The 18,348-nt window shown below is 36.7% G+C and overlaps 1 protein-coding gene across 2 annotated transcripts in view; it reads left to right on the top strand.

Annotated features, from left to right (window-relative positions):
• The window catches only part of CTNNA3 (catenin alpha 3), a 1,813,915-nt gene that overhangs the window by 12,763 nt on the left and 1,782,804 nt on the right, over positions 1 to 18,348 (top strand). The window contains exon 1 of one of the 2 annotated variants that reach the window (XM_023205116.1): positions 14,026 to 14,100. The exons of the other annotated variant lie outside the window; for it this stretch is intronic. The gene's annotated coding sequence lies outside the window, so the exon portion shown is untranslated. Of the gene's footprint in view, positions 1 to 14,025; positions 14,101 to 18,348 lie in introns of those variants that run through there. 2 annotated transcript variants of the gene reach the window in all.

Genomic DNA, 18,348 nt, shown 5'->3' with positions numbered 1-18,348 from the left:
TTGCGACAGAGTCTCGCTCTGTCGCCCAGGCTGGAGTGCAGTGGCCGGGATCTCGGCTCACTGCAAGCTCCGCCTCCCGGGTTTACGCCATTCTCCTGCCTCAGCCTCCTGAGTAGCTGGGACTACAGGCGCCCGCCATCTCACCCGGCTAGTTTTTTTTTGTATTTTTTAGTAGAGACGGGGTTTCACCGTGTAGACCAGGATGGTCTCGATCTCCTGACCTCGTGATCCACCCGTCTGGGCCTCCCAAAGTGCTAGGATTACAGGCTTGAGCCACCGCGCCCGGCCTCTAGATGGATTTTAATGTTTTATCAAGTTCTCATGTGGTCTGTGGACATTTAACAGGGAGAATTAACACTTTTGTAATGTTCAATTTGCCTATACATCCCTTTTTAGTTTACTTAATTCTTCTTTTATGACCCTCAGTAGAGTTTTAAAGTTGTTTTCATATCAGTATTTAAAAAATTTTGATTGGTATCATAAATGATCTCTTTCCTTCCATCATATTTTAAAATTAGTTATTACTTGTAAGAAAGTGAGCCATTGATTTGGGTCCACATTTGTATTTTTAAGAAGTGCCTCTGGTGGTTGATACACAGCTAATATTCAGATGGGCTTTTGGGGTCTAGATCTCTATACTGCTCTTTTGGATTTATTTCTTCAACCAGGTGTTTCCTCAGATCTGTAACTAATCTGCCCACATACCCTTTTAAAAAATCATTTATAAAAATTAACTTTTTGCCGGGCACGGTGGCTCAAGCCTGTAATCCCAGCACTTTGGGAGGCCGAGACGGGCGGATCACGAGGTCAGGAGATCGAGACCATCCTGGCTAACATGGTGAAACCCCGTCTCTACTAAAAAATACAAAAAACTAGCTGGGCGAGGTGGCGGGCGCCTGTAGTCCCAGCTACTGGGGAGGCTGAGGCAGGAGAATGGCGTGAACCCGGGAGGCGGAGCTTGCAGTGAGCTGAAATCCCGCCACTGCACTCCAGCGCGGGCGACAGAGCGAGACTCTGTCTCAAAAAAAAAAAAAAAAATTTTTTTAAATACAAAAGTTATATATGGACATTTATTTTAGTAAAGGGTACCTTAGCCAGGATTTTTGATTATAACTAAACTCTACTTTAGCTGGTTTAAGCAACAAGAGTTTCATAAATGACATTGGGCAGTTCATAGATTCTCCAGGAAAGCCAGAGAAAGTCAAAAACAATGCAGCTGGGAAGATTGGACAGTGATACAGAAGTACTCTTTTCTACCATTTGGTGCTTTTGAGCTGGACACTGGAAGCTCCATCAACAGCTTTCCTGGAAGGATCTGATTCCTGTGACCTTCTAAAATCTCACCCAAGCCATGTTTGATTGGTGAAATCTGGGTTCTATTTCAGTCAGTCAATTTATTGCTCCATGTTATTCTGAATTATTTTAATGTTGTTTTATCTGTTAGTGAGGACTGATGTTCCCTAGTGAGGCCATACAAATTGTTAAAATATGAAATGTTTTTGTACTTCTTCCTTACCCTTACCAGTGATTTTCTTTCACTTGGCCTCTGCTTGAGACCCCCTGGACCTTTCCTAGACCCAGCAACTGAAAGGTAAACACTTGGCAAAGGATGAGGCTTCCAAGACAGCTCCAGGTTAAGCTCTGATTTCTTGGGGCCTGAGCCATGCTGGTTGTTAAATATTTTTAATATCTCTCCTACTGTTACTCAACTGACATCCAATTAGACTCTATATATTTTTTAAGGCTTTTCTGACCCTCTAATAATAATTACAAGTCACACCAATGAAAGAATGTATGACAGTTTATTTAACTAGTCTGTTACTGATGCACATTTAGGTTTTTTCTCCCTTTTGTTGCTACAAACAATTCTGCAGTTCATGATATACATCTTTGTACGTATGTTCAGATCCCTAGAGGTGACATTACTTTGTTCAAGAATTTGTGCATATAAAATTTTATGGATACTGCCAGCATGCTTTTCACAGAGATTTTACCAATATTCACTTTGACCAACAGTGTATGAGATAGCTCACATTTCTTTATCTTGGCAAAGAATATTTCACAAAAAACCAATTTTATCTTTTTAGCAATGATTTTTTTAAAAAAAACAAAAAGAAGAAAATTAAGTTAGTTTAGTATGAGTGGCTCTTAATGAACCTATACCAAGGTAGCAAAAAATCATTGTTCTCTTTTCTAATTAATAATATTTTTATACTTTTCTAGAGACCAAGGTAGAATTTGGTTTTACTTTTTAAATTCTACTTTTCTGATATATGGAAAACATTTGTCAATTCCCAATATTCTGTTACCACTCTCATTTTTCATTATTATGCCAAATGCTGGCAAGAATTCTGTGATAATATGTACGTGTTTTTCAGTGCCCTGTAAAATACTGGTTCTCAACTCAGGGTGCTTTTGCTTCCCAGAGGACATTTGGCAATGTCTGGAGACATTTTTGGCTGTCATAACTGGGGGGGGGGGGCAGATTGTTTTGGCATCTAGTGGGTAGAGGCCACGGATGCTGCTAAACATTTTACAACACACAGGAAAGCCCCGCACCATAAAGAGTTATCCAGCCTCAAATGTCCATAGTACTGAAGATGAGAAACCCTGCTTTAATAGAATATACCCAGCAATGGGCATTTATCTAAATTGTTAAGCATTCTCTTGCTATCTTTTCTCCTTTCTTGTTTATCAATTTCCTCTCAATATTGTTGGTACAATCTTTTCATTTTAAAGACCATTCTCCTTGGGAGACAAGATGAAAGCAAAGTAAAAATATTGTCATTTTGTTTTCTCTCTATTGCTTGTTAATATGAAATCTGCCTGGGGGAGGAGGGGACTTGTACCTTTTTTGTCCTTCCATTCTCAAACATAACTGTAAAAGTTTTTGTGTTGTTTAAGTCTTCGCTCATCCTAGGGTTACACCACTTTTCTAACAGACCAATACTACAATGATGTGTTCATCCTAACCTTTACCCTCTTCCTTCTTCTTTTGTGTGTTCTTTAAACATCTCAGCTTTTTAGAAAGCTCCTTGTATACCATCTGTGTGATGTAGTAATGGCTTAAGTTTTTTGACCGTTTTTCATTTAAAGTCTGTGGCTCTGGGACATGCTTCTATTTTCTCTCAACTGCTAAGCAATCTAAGATACTTGTCTTACTTTGCTTTCTGTTTTCTTTCTTCGCTGTAATGCACTCTAAGGTGATATGTTCAATTTTCCCCAAGGTTCCTGTCACTTTCACTTCCCTAACGTATCATTCTTTGTTGGTAATAATTAAATCCAGGGTAGCAGTTCCATTCTTTGCTTCTTTTGCCCTCTGAATGATGAAGCTGCTGGTAGAGAGGCAGGAGATAAAGGAGAGGAATGCTTCAGATTTTAATTACTTTATTGTCTTTTGCTTTTGCCAAATTCTTGGATGTTTAAATCTTTGCCGGGTCTCTTTTTATCTTGACCTGTCACTTCAGTCAACTTTCTTTTCTTTTTAGCCTTTCCATGACTTCTTCCCTAGAATTTACATTTTTGGGTATTTCACTGAGAACACAGAGGATACGTATTCTAAATTTTCTTTTGTCTTGGAGATAATTTTCCCTTACATCTTCAAGAAAGTGTCTTCCTCTTTTATGTTACACAATTTTTAAATTTTGTTTTTTTCTATTATTTTTGAAATGCGTAAGATTTATATTTAGTCCTGGTGTTTGTCATAAATGAGGTATGTGTAGCCTTTGAGCTCCATCACTATTAGTTTTGATTCTACAGAATTATTCTCTCAAATCTTAAAAGTGAAGGCCAAGTATCTTGTTAAGTTTCTGGGCTACATGAGGTACATTTCCATCGGGGCAACTCTTTTCCTATTCATATTATTTGTTCCTCTACTTGGAGGTGAATTTAACCCGAGATAATTTGAAGCAATGCAATTCACCTTTGTAAAAGAGATACATAAAACCTAATCTCCAGAGCACACTTTTGCCTGCATTTTTCTTGTGTCTGCCTTCTCTGTTGGGGCTTTCTTATACCAGAGTACAATATGTCATTCTTTCCTTGTCCTCTCTCATCCTGTGCTGCATTTCTGGGACTCAAAGTCTTCTGGCTGAGTGTAGTTAGAAATGTATTGCTAGGAGGTGGCGAGGAAACACCCATGGCTACCTGAAAAGCAGCTTCTTTGAAGTAAGGGAGTGCAAGCTGACTTTTTGATTGGTTGTGTCAGCCCCAAGTCTTTGATAGGATGTGAGGATACATGGGTGAGATGTGAAGGTCTGACTCTGTGCTGTTGCAAATTTAGGCACAAGTGAGTTTCAGCTCCCTTTTTCCTCCGTTTGTAATTCATGAAGTAGATAAGGTAAAGTGTCCAGATTTAGTAAATAAAAATACAGGACACACTCTTGATTTAAATTTCAAGGAAACAACAAATATGTGTGTGTGTGCAGGCGTGTGTGTGTAAGTATGTCTCAAATATTGCATAGGACATACTTATGCCAGAAAATTATTCTTTGTTTATCTGAAATTCAAAGTGGGCATTTCATATTTTATCTGTGAACCTTAAGGTATGGGAAAATTTTCTCCAGTGTTTGGAAATTATTAATGAGATCCTTATCCTTTTGTGTCTCTGATACTAGTGTAAAAGGGTCTTTTTCTAACTTGACAAAGCTTGCCCTTTCTAGTCTTGTTTCAGACTGGAAGAAATTTGTAGAGTCTGGGAACCTTCAAACATGAGAAGACTGCAGACCTGGACTCTTTCCTTTTACAATGTATCTGTTGTTAGGAAGAGTTCCCCCGACCCCTGTATCAAATTAGTCCTGATTAAAATTTGCTAATGAGAAAGAACACCAAAGACCCTTAAACTAGAACCCCCCTTGTGGCCTATGTTACCCTAGAAGGGTTTGTTTCTGGCACATGTGTAACTGACTGGAAGGTCCTCCTGACTCAGCCACTAGGCTTGGTAAATTAAAACGTTGAAGGCATGGGTTCTGTGCCATACATGTGCAGGAATTGTATGCTTGTCTTAAATCATTGTGACCTCTCACAGGATACACAGCAGCAACAGCAAGAGTGCAGCAGGAGAAAGGGTCTCACTGGACTATGGGGAGTCAGCTTTCATCAGTAAACTGTGTGCAAGGAACAGAATACCAGCATCCTTCAACAGAGCCCACTTGTATTCTAATCCATGTCTCTGGTTTTCTTTCTTTGTGGCATATGAATGGAGATGCCCCCAGAGTTCCTGAACAATTTGAGAGACAAGAGAGATACTGGATTCCCTGCCAGTCTGGCAACTGGGAAGTGATTTTAGCTTGAAAAATTAATGGGAATGACCTCATTTTTACCCAAAACTGTTGAAGTGGACCCTGCTATTACCATATATAAACATATATTTTACAAATATGACATCATAACATATATCATTTTATAATTGTTCAGTTCTGTGAAAGTTTCTTTTTTCCTTTTCCAATGGCATGACCTCAGAAGACTGTATATATTTTTCTGTGTTCTTGTGCTTTGCATTTTTGAATATACCTATATTGCTTAGATTAATAAAGATCTGTTTATAAAAGACAATCAAGTTTTGTGATTTCTTTTAATTATTGGGTCTTTCTCTTCTCTGCCAGCCTGTATCATTAATATATTTTAAAGACCAAGCTCAAAAATTCACCTGAAATAAGTAGTCATCCTTGGGTAAATATTTTTAACTTTGATTACTTAACTTAGGTACCTCAGCCTTTAGTTTATATGATATAAACTTACATTTAGGCATATGTTAATTTAAAATATATTGGTTATTGATCCCTATGATTGCATTCTAGAGGAAAATTATTTATGATCTTAGGATAGGACATAATTTCTTTCTTTCTTTCTTTTTTTCTTTTTAGACGGAATCTTGCTCTCTTGCCCAGGCTGAAGTGCAGTGGCACGATCTCCGCTAACTGCAAGCTCCACCTCCCAGGTTCACGCCATTCTCCTGCCTCAGCCTCCCGAGTAGCTGGGACTACAGGCACCCACCACCACACCCGGCTAATTTTGTGTAAGTTTTAGTAGAGACGGGGTTTCACCGTGTTAGCCAGGATGGTCTCTATCTCCTGACCTTGTGATCCACCCGCCTTGGCCTCTCAAAGTGCTGGGATTACAGGCGTGAGCCACTGCACATGGCCTGGACATAATTTCTTAAATAAGACACCCAAAACATAGCCATAAAGTAAAATACTGAAATTATTACATTAACACAAAAAATAATTAATTGAAAGACTGAAAAAACAATAAAACAATAAAAAGAAACAAAAACTACCAATTGACAGGGTATGTTTACATTCATCCATATAAAGTCGATCGCATGGGTTCCCAATCCTCTGGCTCCCTATATCCATCCCCTTTGCCATGTGACTTTGCAATTCCTCCTACTAGAGGCAGACTGTATTTCCCTGCTCCATTAATGTTAGACTTGGCCATATGACTTGCTTTGCCTATTGGAATGTGGGCAGAAAAGTTAGACTTGGCCATATGACTTGCTTTGCCCATTAGAATGTGGGCAGAAAAGGCAGAGTGCCAACTTTGAGCCTTCACCTTAAGAGGTACTGAATGTTTCCATTTGCCCGCCTTGTGTTTCTGTTCATGAGAAGAATATGCTCCAAGTGGCCTACTTGTCCAAGGAGGATGAGAAAAATGTGGAGCAGATCTGGATCCTAAAACTATAGCTTGGGGCAAGCTAAGCCAAGTCCATTCTGAATTAGCCAATCTTTAGCCAACCTGAAAATCCACAAGAAAGAATAAACGTTTTCTTAGGCCACTGAGTTCTAAACCTCAGTGCTGGCTTTTTTATATGGTGTTATTGTCAAAATGTTGACTCATACACCATTTAACAAAAGTCATTTATCGTAAGATTTTATTAAAACCCCAAAAAATTAATAAGGAAGAGATAAACAATCAAAAAAGGAACAATCCAATAGGGTCAATGGTATGTGAAAAGGTAATTCACAGAAAAGAAAATTAGAATGACCCATAAATAAGTCAAAAGAAACTTAGTTTTCTTCACTAGTTACTGGGTAAAGACACATTAAAACAACAATGGGATACTTTATCATACTCATTAAATTGGTAAATATTAATGTATGGCAATAACCTAGAATGTGTAAGGATACGAAGAAAATGGAACTTTCACCTACAGATGGTAGAATGTTCAAGGGAAGGTATCCTAGACAAAGAGGGGCATATGAAGGAGGGGGAGGATATTTTCAAGGAATATTACTGACAAAAGATTACATTTTCAATATATATTCTTTGAAATAAGTAAGGAAATGAACAGGCAACCTAGGAGAAAAACAGGTGAAGAATACAAGTAAGGAATTTATAGAAAGGATATTTGAATGGCTGACTATAGAAAGGATATTTGAATGGCTGACTAATCAACTGAAAAAGAGATTAGCATTTACACCGGTAATCAGAAGTGCAAATCAAAATAGTGATATCTGCTTTGCATGTCCCATGTTGGTGGGAGTTAAAATGTCATGTAATATCTTGTGTTGGTGAGGAGGTAGGGACATGTGAACCTGCATTCTCTGCTGGTGATGTGTTTTGGAGACCAATTTGACAATATTTATTGAAATTGAATACTCACATTCTGACCCAGAAATTCTACTTCTGAATTGTATTAGTTTGCTAGGACTGCCAGAGTATAATACCACAGACTGGGATCTTCAAGCAAGAGAAATTTATTTTTCCACAATTCTGGAGGCTATAAGTCCAAGATAAAGGTGTTGGCAGGTTCGGTTTCTTCTGAGGCCTCTTTCCTTGGCTTGCAGATGACCACCTTCCTCACATGGTCGCCCCTCTATGTGCACATTCCTGATGTCCTTTCTTCTCTATGTCCTAATTTCCTCTTCTTATAAGGACACCAGTAAGACTGAATTAGGGTCCATCCTGACAGCCTCATTTTAACCTAATCACCTTTTTAACGGACCTATCTCCAAATACAGTCGTATTCTGAGTGAAGTACTAGGGCTTAGGACTTCAACACAGGAATTTTGAGGAGATACAATTTAGTTTATAACAGAATGGACTCTTGCATAGGCACACAAAGAGACATGTATGAGAATGTTTATTACAGCACTGTTTCCTATAGCAAAGAGTTGGCTATTACTGAAATGTGCTTGATTAGTGATATGGACACAAAATATAGTTATAAATGCATGTGACAAAATGCTATACAATGGAAAATAAAGGAACAAACTAAATCTATTATATTAGTTAGGAACTCATTTTTATCAAATAAGAAGTCTGGAGGTAAGAAGTTAATAACGGATGTCATCAAGGGCCCAAGTTCTTTCTCCATAGTTCTGCTCTGTCATCCTTCCTCTTCAGCTTTGCAGTAAGATTGTTTTATTTCCAGGCACCTTACCACAGTCAGGTTAAGGAAGGCATGGCAAGGACCCTGATGTCCTTTTGATAGGGAAAGCAAAAGCTTACCGTCTCATTGGCCAGAATACTTTCACATGCCATTCTGAGTTGCAAAGAAGGCTGGGAAATCAAATGTCCCGCTTCCATAGCAGAGAAAGATAAGGGAGAACAAGGTTGGGACTATGTGCTAAGTGAGTAAGCATTCAGTGTTTACATCTTTATAGTCCAACATAGAAAGACCAAACAAAACAAAACAAAACACCACACAATGAAACAGAGAGACAGAGAGAGAAGTAGAAATAGATGGGAAATACAATATTATTTGTGTAAATTTAAACATCCATACACATAAAGTTATATATTCTTGTAGACATGTATAGCATATGTAAAAAAAATTATGGAAGTTTAATTGGAAATGTACCCATTAACTACCATAAGAAGCAGACAGGGGAACAGAACTGAGGACAGGGAATAGAGACTATGAAAACAAAAAATAAAACAGGCTTTTCATGGACTAGTCCACCAGTGAGGACCATGACTGATTGTGTTAGTCTGATTCTGTGCACCCAAGACCCAGCGGGAAAAAAGTGGATTGGATTGGCTTGGGATGTGTGTGTGGGGGTTACTCAGACTGTTTGATTTGGCAGGGTTATCATTTGAAGTAAAAGAAGTGTGATTCATTGGCTCTATGACTGAATTTAATTATTTTACCTTTCTCTGTGATAAGCATCATTCTTTTGAATACAATTGATGACCTAATAGGAATGATGTTATAATTTTAATTTAGTGACTACAGCAGTTATATTTTGGAAAATTTAGGGATATTACAAGTTTTGCAACATTGATTTTATTTGCTTTTGTACATATATTTCTTTTGTTCTATTGTGCAAAATCAGTAGACTAGACTTAGAGAGTCAATGAAAGACATGAGTAAAATAGACATGGTTGCTTAGTAGTGAAATCCATCACTCTCTAGTTTTCTGTTATTATCTTTGGAAACGGAGAGTGTGGGAGAAAAGGATTTCCTTTCTCTCTTTCTAATATAGCCTCAGTGACTGAGTGACTCTCTGCTCTGGAATGAAGCAGGTTGGCACAACTCCATAAGTCTTATGTGGGAACAAGACAGAGGTTTCTATTTTTTCTTATTGTCATTTGTTTGTGTTTAGTTCAGTATTCTATCTTTAACCATCCTATACTCACTCTTCCAAAAAAAATACTCAGTTTATTAATATGTGTTAATGTCCCTTTAATTTTCCCTATTAAACATGTTGCGACTTTGGAAGAAGCTCTAAACATACTTACATTTTAGTACCATGTTTTCTTGCTATCCAATTATAAATTATTATCATGGATGGAGTAGATGACTTCCATTGGTGACATGGATTCAATTTACTAAATAAAGCTGTGTGGACATGATCGTTTTTATCCATTTAAAAATCAGAGGGGCAATCTATTTGATGTGTTTCACAGCAGCCCTCTAAAGTTCAATGGCATTTTGGTTTTGAAAAGCAGAATTTCACAAAAAGAAAAGTATCTTTCCACAAAATAACAATAATTGATAAATGAATTATTTAGCATGGTAATTAGCATTCCATTATATTCTATGTGTAATTTTATAAGTAATTACTCTTCATAGAAGTTTTATAGGTCTCATTTTACATCAGGAAAACAGGGTAAATTGGGGTCATTGTGGATGAGGCCAAAGAGGGTAAAGTGAGTTTGAATTTGAACCCAGTTTGTTTTGCATTTCTTACTATTCTTATTATGACATTTCTTCTTATCATATTCTTCACTGTATTTGTTTTGTAATGTGGCTGCCTTATTCCTTCTATAATTAATCTTGGAAGAGCTCATCTACTCTTATGGATTAGAGTGTAACATGGATGGACAGATTACTATATCTGTATCTCTAGGCATAATTTTTATCTAAAGTTCATGGATTCTGCATTTCCAGTTGCTCATGGGACATAACGATTTGCATATGCCACTGCACCTCAAACTTAGCATACCTAACCTATGTCAGAGCTTGCACTATACCTGTCAATTGGTGTGAATATTACCTTCTAAGAGCCCACCGAAGTAATTTAGGGGAGTAATAAGTTGTTTTGAAGATAAATGAAATACAGTAGTCACTTTGGGAGGTCGAGGCAGGCAGATCACAAGGTTAGGAGTTCGAGAGCAGCCTGGCTAACATAGTGAAACCCCGTCTCTATTAAAAATACAAAAAATTAGCCAGGTGTGGTGGCAATTGCCTGTAATCCCAGCTACTTGGGAGGCTGAGGCAGGAGAATCACTTGAACCCGGGAGGCAGAGGTTGCAGTGAGCCGACATCATGCCATTGCACTCCAGCCCGGGCGACAGTGTGAGACCCTGTCTCAGGGAAAAACACACACACACACACACACACACACACACACACACACACACAGTAGGCCCCTTATCTGTGGCTGCATTTTCTGTGGTATTGGATACCCAAGGTCAACCCTGGTCTGAAAATATGAAATGGAAATTCCAGAAATAACCAATCTACAAGTTGTAAATGTGTACCATTCTGAGTAGCACAATGAGATCTTGTGCTATTCTGTTATGTCTCAATCAGGACACGAATCATCTTTTTGTCCAGCATGTCCTGCTGTATATGCTGCCTGCCCATTAGTCATTCCTAGAGGCCATCTAGATTTTCAAACGGACTGTCACAGTCTAGCCCCAAAGTGCAAGAGTTCTGATGCAGGCATATTGTTATAATTGCTCTATTTTATAATTATTATTGTTAATTTCTTGCCTAATTTATAAATTAAGGTTTATCACAGTTTGTAGGTATAGGAAAAACATATATAGGGTTCAGAACTATCTGTGGTTTCTAGAATTCACTATGGGTCTTGGAACACATACCTTGTCTATAAGGGGGGACTACTGTATATACAAAATGTATTGAAAATTCAGATAGAGTATATAGTGTGTGGAGATATTTTTGCTAAAAGTAAAAAGGAATATTTTAAATAAGCCGTATCTATTCACTGCTTATTCAATCTCTCCCTCCCCCTAAGCATTATCCTTAATTTTTTTTTTAAATCTACAAATAGAATTGAGACTAATAAGGCCTTTAGATGTAGGTTCTTAAGGCACCTAGGGAAACCGAAAACTGTGGAGTGAGACATAGTTCAGGAGAGCCTGTGTCAGGTACCAAACTCAGAGTTGAAAAGTAAAGTAGAGTTAAATGGGTAACTAGAAACAACAACAACAAAATTATTTATATACATATTCCAAAATGTGTAGATGATTGGCAAAAAGGATAAGCAAATTACTGACAAAACTGACTTTTCAGTTTTCTTCTGAATAGTGGCTTATCCGATAAGTTAATTTGAGAAAAAAGCCCAGGTATCTATTTTATATTATAGTGAATTTATCTGTTTAGAAAATTGAGGATATAAAATTTCATGAAAGAATATAGTTAAAAGGGATCTACTTTATTTCCAAATGTAAAATGTGATATTTACATGGCTATTGTTAGTTATTACATGAGGAAAGAAACTACCACATTTGAGTATGAAAAATGATCTTATAGAGCAGTTTCTTTCAGTGAAGAACCCAATGCTTGTTTTTATTATTAGAAACAGAATTCCCCTTTAAAGGAAAATAACCTGTAATTTCTTATTTTGAATGACAATTGAGGGAGAGAATTAACATTTATTTTCTCTTTGGAAAATTTAGTACTTTAGCATAGAGGATGTGTCATTAGTGGCAAATCAGAGCATGAAGAAAGAGGTTGCTCTTTGAACTTGTTTTTTCACTTTTGCCATAGTTAACGTGATGTTTGTGATATAATAGCATCAAAGAAACAGAACATTTTTTATCTTCAGCCAAGATAAATTTGTGGGAGTTAATGATTTTAGCTAATTAGATAGTAAAATTTTTATTTTTAGAATAAATGAAATTGCTGTCCATGTCTTTCCACACTGAATGTTAAGTTGTAAAATAAATAACCTATAAATTATATGGGAACTTTGTTAGTCATAATACTGCATGTTTATGAGAAATATAACAATGCTGTAATAACAGGAAATATATCTTTAAAAATTAGCCTGTGGCTTCTAATATATAATGAAAATTTAGCAAATATTAAACAGGGCAATTACAATATATGAGTTAAAGAGGTTGCAAACATCGTATGATTTTGAAGAGAGATTTTATCCTATAGTTTAGTTCTGTTTTCTTCAGAATTTGTTTTGGATTTTTTAATGGAGCTTAGAATCTTTATGTAAGATTGTTGTTTGTTTGTTTGTCCCAGAAAAATTTAGGATTGTGGAAAGTCTTTCTGATGGTTGAACCCAATTCTGCTACTTCTTGGTAATTCTGCCACTTCTTGGTCTTCTAGTGCTTTTCTTTTATTTCAGAGGATGCAGCTGATGGAGCAGATAGAGGAGGAAATAATGGTAGTCTGATACAGATGAGAAACATTAATCTGGGCTCTAAAAGTCAGATTTATATGGGCAAAGTAAAATGGGATATTTCCAAGTGCATTTACTAAGGAAAGTCGAGATGACATGTCCCAGTTCCTAGCTGAAGTATAAAAATACATGTTATTGGGTGCAATATGTGGGCTTTCAGAATCTAATAATACCCTCTACTGGCTAAATGAGGGATTGTGTTTAAAAATGAGTGACTTGGCTTTTTTGTTTGTTTTTAAAATATGGATGATTGCTTTATTATAAAGATTGAGCAGTGCAGAGTATTGTGAAATAATATAGGAAAAATTGTAAATGTGAAGAATGAAGCCAATATGTTATTTAAATGTTTTCTAAAGTGAAATTAATGTAGAAATATCTATAACTGGAATTTCTTAATCTTTTGGTCTATATTTTAATCATGAAGTAGGTCATAGGGAAGGAATGCAGTAGGGGGAAAAATACATGAATCTCTGGCCCCTATCCTCAATAACAATTCGGATTAATTCAAGATATTTAAATTACCTTCATTAGTTATTCCTAAATTGCTGTTGTAAGAGCTATTGACAAATATCTGAAGGTGAGATAAGAATTGCTTTTCTCACCTCACCATTGGGCACTAGGCCTACTTCCTGGGTGATGGGATCAATCATACCCTAAACCTCAGTATCATGTAGTATACCCATATAACAAACCTGTGCAAGTACTCCCTGAATCTAAAATAAAAATTGATATTATAAGGAAAAGAAAGAATGGCTTTTCTGTGGATAGCCTGATTTAATTTCTGTTAAAAATAACTGGCATATTCTTAAGTAACCTGAAAGCTTGATCACTTCAGGGAAGTATCATATAACATGCCTCTTTTACATTTTTTCTTTCTACTTTTACAAATTCTCAAAAATTCTACTTTGGGATTTATAGTGTTTTGGGTACATAATGACCATGTAAGTTGTATTTAGAAGTTGATAGTGGATAATGTATTATTATTTCGTTGTAAATCTGAAAAATAGAATTTCAGGTCTGATTCTGCTGTTTGATGTTACCCTTCACTGGCATGTTGCTTTAAGAGCACCCATCCCCCCTTCTTGCTTGGGCCACTGTGTCCTGTCAGTCATCCTGAAATACACTAGGGTGCTTGTCAGGCTGTTTGCTTACAGATGCATCATAAGCCAAATTGTGAGCCATGATAGTGGCACTGAATTTCTAAATACAAGAAATTGCTTAGACAATTGGTTTAGTATCTGTATATGGGCAATACTCTGTCCTGCAGTAGGTGAGTGGAGTGTCAAACTTTTAAAAATCAAACTTTGCTATAAGGCAAATCCTAGTAATTATAGATTATCTGTTGCTCGGTTAGATAACTTTGGGGGAAATGAAAGGACATTATTTCTATAAAATGGGATGAATAGAAACTATTATGTTGTATAATTTTTACTTTTATAACTAATTTTCCTTTTAGTAACACTAAACTCTAGACTATTTTATGAAAGCTCCAATTTTAAATGTCTACTTTTCCGAGTATATTAGCAGGCATTTCAGATTTAGATAAAAATGTGGTTCTCTTACACATTTTTTTATTTCACAACTCAGGCAGATTCAATTGAGCAGAGGCTCGAGTCTGCTGTTTATTAGTGGTTTTAAAAATAGCACTAAAACAAATTCTCATGTGCCAATGCCTAAGCTATAGTAGTCTTACATCAGCTCATTTAAAAACTCCTACTCTGTAACTGAGCTATTACTATAATGATTGAGTAACTGTATGCAAGGCACGCGAAACTTCACATACTTTAGACACAAAAATTGTACAGTAAGTAGGTTATTCGTGCAAACAATTTAATTGCTGTTATGGGCTTTTAAACTTAAATTGTGCATGGCTATTTTCCCTGTAGTTTTTGTGTGCAGACTTAAATATTTTTAAACAGAGAGTTGGTAAAGCAAAAAAGGAGAAACTCATGATTTCCAATACTTTTATATTCAGTACGGTAGAGCATAGCTAAGAGGCAGCAAGAAGTTAAAGTTGTAAGGCTTTATCTAAGGTAAATGAGAAAAGATTGCTTTTTCAGATACCTAGAATGACTCTTTACTTATTCCTTGCCTTGTTCGAGAAAGGATTTAAGGTGGTTTATAAGGCTGCATGAAATTCAAGATAGGATAAATTAAGTGTGGAGTGAAAGAAGACAGAAAACAAGTGTGGGATATAAAACAGCCAGGAGTAAGAAAAAACAATAAAATAAATGCAGCAATTCTCAACGATAACTGTGGTGTATTATGGATTGGTGAGAGAGAAAATACAGCGTTTCAGAAATCTTATGGTGGAGTTTCATGCAAACCAGTTGCCTCCTCTTACCTCGGTGGCAGTCTGGAATGAGGAGAGTATATTAGATTGTGAATATTAAATACGCTTTAAATGTCACTTGTGTTTTGGCGAAAAATAATGAAGAACTGCTACCCTTTTAACCCACACACTAACTTATGTGAACATAAATGTGGCCCCAAGTGTTCAGAAAAAAATTTGGTTAGTTCAGAAGAGAGATTAAAGGAAGCTTAGTTTTTTGGAAACAACCGGAGTGATCTAAATAAGATAAAATATCTACATATTAGAACAGACATGATCAAGACAATGTTTAAAATAAAATATATTTAGCAATTTTGTATAAATATATGAATACTGCTCCTAGTATTTAAAAAAAATAAATTGTTGTAAATGGGATTAGCTACTTTCCTTCTTTTCACCCTTTTAATCTAGCAGTAAATTTAACTTGAATTTCAACTTCTGTAAGGTCAAAATTAACTAGATTGATCTAACTGGTAAAAACAGTTGTTGAGTTAAAGAAGGAAACCAGAGACAGGACTTTATAATGTACTTTCATCTTCAAATACTTGCAAGACACCTACTATGTTGAAGACTCTGGTACTCTGGGCCTTGTACTCACTAAACTGGGCTTGTCTAAGTGAACTAACTTAGAAACTCGCTGCTGTCACACAGCAGTATTGAAAAGAGACAAGAGGGTAGTAGTTAAAATTTGCTAAGAATTTTCAGTGTTGTCTTCTGATATTATGATGAGCCAGGGACAGTCACTTGGCTCTTTTTTATTCATTGTTAAAAGTAAGGTCAATAAGAAATGATTCACCAGGGCTGTGGTTGTGAAGAAGACCTAGACCTGCGATGGGAAGCTGGTGTCTGAGTCCTCTGACATCCTGCCCAAGTCAACAGCTGCAGCAGCCCCTCCCAGCCTGCCCCTCCTGCGGCTGCCCCAGATCTCGGGAGGGAGGCCCTTGTGCAGAGGAGCACAGGAAACAGGAGACCCACCTGAGGCTCAGCCCTAGCCCCTCAGCCCACCTGTGGGAGAGTTTACTGCCTGGGGACCACCCTTGCCCATGCCTCCAGCTACAGAACAATTCAATTGCTTTTTGTTTTTGGGTCCAAAATAAAACCTGAGCTAGCTTTAACAAAAAAAAAAAAAAAAAAGATTTTTTTTAAAGCAGTACAAAAACAGACAAATACTGAAAGCTCTTGTTTTTATAGTTTTGTACTGTAAACACATAGATAGGTTGACTTAGAGTTCTTGCCAGAAAAATTATAAATCAAATATATAACAAATAACTGATCAGATGTCCAGGATGACATTGAGAATAATCTGAACACACAGGTGTGAAGCCTGGGAATGAATACTATTGAGAAGTTAGGTAGGGTTTAGGCACCAAATACTGTAAATTGACAGATGTACAAGAAGGGCCAAGACACTTAGAGAAAGTGAATTAACTTTTGAAAGTATTAGTTCAGAGAACTTAACAAAGAGCTCATGGAGCCAAAGGATATCAGTGGAAACCTGTAATTATATAGTGGATGAAATAATGTAGAAATATTTCTGTGCCACTTGGATAAGAGACGAACAGAAAAGATATTTTTAAAAGTCAAATTTATCGAGAAATAATTTTTATACACCATATTAAATTCACTCCTTTAAAGTTTACAGTTTGATGAGTTCTGACAATCATATACAGTTATAGAACCATCATCACCACAATCAAATAGAATATCCCCAACATGCTAAAAAGTTTCTTTGTGCCCTTCTGCAGTCAATTGATTACATCAGCCGTTGGCATCTGGCAACTAGCAATCTGTTTTCTGTCTCTATATTTTTGTCCTTTCAAAAATGTTATATAAATGGAATCATATAGTGTGTACTTATTTATATCTGATTCTCACTCAGCAAAATGCTTTTGATATTCGTTCATATCGTTGCCTGTATACTTGGTTCATTCTTTCTTCTTGCATAACATGTGATGGTATGCTTGTGTCACAAATTGTTTATCCATTCACTTGTAGGTGAAAATTTGAGTTGTTTCTAGTTTCTGACTACAGTAGCCCCTTCTTATCCATGGTTTCACTTTTAGCAGTTTCAGTTACCCATGGTTCAAAAATATTACACAAAATAAGATATTTTGAGAGAATGAGTGAGCACATTCACATAACTTTTATTGCAATATATTGCTAAAATTGTTCTATTTTATTATGTCATTGTTGTTAATCTCTTACTGTGCCTAATTTATAAACTTTATTAGATGTGTGTTGAATAGGAAAAAACATAGTATTTATAGGGTTTGGTACTATCCCAGGTTTCAAGCATCCACTGGGGGTCCTGGAACATATCCCCCAAGGATTAGGGGGATGACTGTCTTATGAATAAGGCCACCATGAATGTTTGCATACAGGTATCTATGTGGACATAAGTGTTTATTTCTCTTGGCTAAATACCTAAGGAGTAGAATTGCTGAGTTATAGAATGGGTATATGTTTAACTTTATAAGAGACCTCCAAGCTTTTTTTTTGTTTTTTTGAGAGGGAGTCTCGCTCTGTCACCCAGGCTGGAGTGCAGTGGTGCTATCACGGCTCACCGCAAGCTCCGCCTCCCAGGTTCACGCCATTCTCCTGACTCAGCTTCCTGAGTAACTGGGACTACAGGCGCCCGCACCACGCCCGGCTAATTTTTTGTATTTTTAGTGGACTCGGGGTTTCACCGTATTAGCCAGGATGGTCTCGATCTCCTGACCTTGTGATCCGCCCGCCTCGGCCTCCCAAAGTGCTGGGATTACAAGCGTGAGCCACCGCGCCCGGCCCCAAGCTTTTTTCTGTAAGTGGCTGTACCAGTTTACATTTTCGCTAGCAATGTGTGAGATTTCCAGTTGTTTCTCATCTTTGCTAGCTCCAGTATTTATTATAATCTTTCAAATTTTAGCCATTCTAGCATGTGTGAAGGAGTACATATTTTGGCTTTAATTTCATTTCGCTAGTGACTAATGATGTTGAACATTTTTCATGTGCTTATTTACCCTCTATGTATTTTCCTTGGTAAGATGTCTTTTCAATTTATTTATTTTTTCCCATTTAAAGAGTTGAGTTGCTTTTCATTTAATTATTGAGTTCTAAGGGTTCTTTATATTTCCTGGATATAAGACCTTTGTCATATGTAGATTTTCAAAATACTTTGTACCGTCTATGGTTTGTGTTTTCACAAAG

The sequence above is a fragment of the Piliocolobus tephrosceles genome, chromosome 9 (genome assembly GCF_002776525.5).
Source record: "Piliocolobus tephrosceles isolate RC106 chromosome 9, ASM277652v3, whole genome shotgun sequence".
Lineage (NCBI taxonomy): Eukaryota > Metazoa > Chordata > Mammalia > Primates > Cercopithecidae > Piliocolobus > Piliocolobus tephrosceles.
The sequence above is the reverse complement of the archived record's forward strand: the minus strand, read 5'-3'. Positions and strand labels throughout refer to the sequence as shown.